The following is a 3,658-nucleotide window of genomic DNA, read 5'->3' on the forward strand; positions in this document are numbered from 1 at the left end:
GCGTTTTCTGAGTTTTTGTACAAATCGATTAGTATACCCGACCGCTTAAGGCAAAAACACATTGTCTATTTTACCATTTAAATTGCACAAAATACACAAACAAAAGTGCACAACGTTTTTGTTGCTGATTAAAAGGAGACAGAGGTATGTAGTTATCACTTATGAGGAAGAATAATGATTGGAGATAGGATTTGTGTAAGAGCGCGAGGAGAAGGCGGGAGCGACACATGTGGTACTACTATAAAGAGGAGAACCTTCTCCATTTAAAATAGTATTAGTACAAGAAAATATTATAATTATATTTAAATTCATATATATTTATTTATGTTATCATGTATTTTTAAATCAATTCAAATCAAAAATAGGGGATAATTCGGCTTGCAGAGAGAGGAGTTAACTCCAGGACGACCTATTAAATAATGAAAGAGCACACACATCAACCGTTTTTCCTTTTCTAATCGGTAAAATTTGTTTTTTCTTTACACAAATCCCTTCTCTAATAACAAACAACTGACGTGCTTGAGTGACATTCGTACCGGACTTAGTGTTTATTTGTATTCAAACCAGTTTGTCGGGGGGATGGGATGAGGTCATAGAAAATTGTGTACGTTTAAAAGAATTACTCTTCCTATACCTTGGTAATGTATTTTTGAACAGTACATTTCAACCTTTAAGAAGAGTATGAAAAAGACCCTAAATTACGTGATAGCTAGCCTAGAAGGTGTGTCCAAAGTAGTAAAAATATATATCGCTAGATGGCTTTCTTCATACAAGTGAAATAAAAAAACTCCAATGAATAGCATTTACATAATCAGTAATTACTAAGACTGACTAACAGCTAAATAGTTGAGTTTGATTCCCTGATTCCAAATAGGGGCTTCGTTTTTATTTATCCAGTTCAGGGCTTTCAGAAAAATGCTATTAAATTTTTTTGTTTTTTTTTTGCTATTTTTACGACTCAAATATCAAACCATTCTACTCTAGATATAGCAATGATTAATTAATTAGTACTTACTCTTTCTTGATGAATATACATATGTATATTATATTATTATACATGCATCTAAGGCCTTAACATACAGCGCCATCTCATGGATTATTTTGAACTATTTTGTTTACATCTTACCGTGGGATTGTTATTCATTTAACAATTGGGAATTATTCGCGGCCTAATTAGTCGCAAATCGATAAAAAAAAAAACTCATTCTACAAATCTATCCATTTTTTGATATTTTCAGTATATATTACTTTGATTTAATTCAAATATCCCTTTTTGTCATGGGAATCAAGTAATATTCAATTCAGGTCTTAAGTCTTTTTTTTTTATTTATAAAGCCATTTGATGGAGTTTTATCAAGATACACTACATATTTGAAACTTGTCCATTTTATGTAATAAAAATATCAATTTTGATGGCGTCTCCTTCAATTATGATGCAATTTATGACGTGAGTAAAAATACTCTATTGTTATTCTTAGATCAAGTATCTACACAGTCCTAAGATACATGCAAAAATTACTTTACGGAATTTTAATATCTATTCATCCATTTAGACAAACTTTTCTTGATTAGTACATATGTAGATCAAGCAATAAATCGATAATTTAAAAATTACCGAGAGAAACATTATAGAATGTCTCAAAATTTGAGTGCATGAGTTGCTTTACAATGGGGAGTAGGAAAATTAATTAGTGACAGACAGGTCCCCGGAACTACGGAGCAGAGGGGATGGTATATCCCCCGCCCTCCTGAATAAAGTCTTGTTGTCAAATCTGTAGAAAAGACCATTATTTTTGTCACCATTTTGAAATTAACAATTATCATTTTATCTAATGGTCATATGTGTTTTCTAAAAAAAAAAAAAAAATAGTCCTTAGAAAAACATTCTATCAAATTTGTCAAAGATATTTTGTCAAAAATCATAATAATGGCCCTGGTGACTGGAGGATACATGTTTTGGCCTATGTGTGATGAGCTTGAAGAAAAAAAATTGATGCATTGAAATTTGTTTTTTCCTCAGACTCTACTAGTGCTGGGGTTCAGTCTGGAAATCCTTGATCGGTCTGAGACAGTTATAATTTTAATTAGTTCAGTCCACCTTACAGTTTGGATGGGTCTGGATTTAAAAAAATCGGCCTTGAACCGGTCCCATGTCATTTTAACAAAAGGAAGGAAAAAATGACTTCAATCTTAGAAAAAGGAAATTTCGGTCTATGAAAAAATAACTTTAGACTGAATCGAAAAAATCATTTGGCCTTGGACCAAATCTCAAACTCTGAAAACTATAATATACTAATTTAAGCACCTTTCTATAGCGTTTCTCAGATGAAAATATTATTTTAATTAAGAAATATACCAACAATTAAATTAAATTATAATCATGTTTCAATTTTTTTAACAACTCTTAACAGATTTAGTTGGTTTTTTTTCCTTCTTACATATTTAGCTATCAATTGTTGATTCAAAGTGATTAATTGTCCACTTTTGAGGTCAGTTACAGTAAATTTGATGAAATCAGAGCTTTTTAAGTTAATGTATAATTGTTTCCATTGAATAGTTAAGTTGGACCTTGTTCAATGTACATTATTAGCAGGGGCGTCCGCAGGGAGGAAAAAGCTGGAGGGGCTGTAGTCCCCCCCTTCCAAATCAAAGGATTTTTTACGTTTTACTAAATAAATTGTTCGTCAGGATGAAAAAATTTTAAACAAAAAAAGGGGGAATTTTTTTTTGTAAAGATACCCCTGATTATATGAGAAATTATACTGGAATCCAGGCGAACATAAATCATAAATAACTCTTGAGTCCAAATACCAAATTATTGCAATTCTGGTCTCACATGGTTCCTTGTCCATTTGGTTCCAAGACAATGGAAAAATGGCTCGAGTACAACAGCTCAGTTTAAATCTACGGTGTTAAAATTATTTTTTTTTCATTTTTATTCTATGTATAATTACTCAAAATTTCTATAAAATAGCAAAAGGAAGAATTGTTCTCCTCTTTGAAATTGAAATAGGATCGGTCATCCGATGTGACCTACTTTTCACATTTAAAATCTCATTTCCACGTAGTCAGTTGACCAACAATTAAGGACAAAAGATAACTTTCCAGCTATAAATGATTTAATTAAGTCCATCAAGGTATGCAAATAATATATAGCTTCAAAAATTACATTTTTCTACACAGTTTTGAAGAATATTATTAGGGTAATGTATATCCTTGTTCGTCAAGAAACAGGCGTTGTTTTGAAAATGATGTCCTAAAATGACATCTTTTTAAGTTACAAGAGTTTATAATAGACGGGAAGTCGGACAAAGTGGAAAAATTAGTCACTATTCCCAAGATATTTTGTGTATAAAAGGAACGAATAATCATATTTAACAAATTATTACCTGCTTCATCCAAAGGCTAAAAATAAGAATTAACAAGATGTTGCGAGCAAATACAATTTAAATGTGTATGTGAGATCGATCTTATCGAGTTTTATATTATATGCATATAATTAAAAGTACTGTTTTCATATTATGATTATAATATTCAAAAGAGGGATCATGTCAATTTCTAGAAAAAAATGATGAGAAATAGGAATGTGAAGGGAAATACCTGGATGGAACACAGGGTATAAAAGGAAAGAAAAAGGAGGATAATAACAAAAACAGAC

The sequence above is a fragment of the Lepeophtheirus salmonis genome, chromosome 4, assembly GCF_016086655.4.
Source record: "Lepeophtheirus salmonis chromosome 4, UVic_Lsal_1.4, whole genome shotgun sequence".
Lineage (NCBI taxonomy): Eukaryota > Metazoa > Arthropoda > Copepoda > Siphonostomatoida > Caligidae > Lepeophtheirus > Lepeophtheirus salmonis.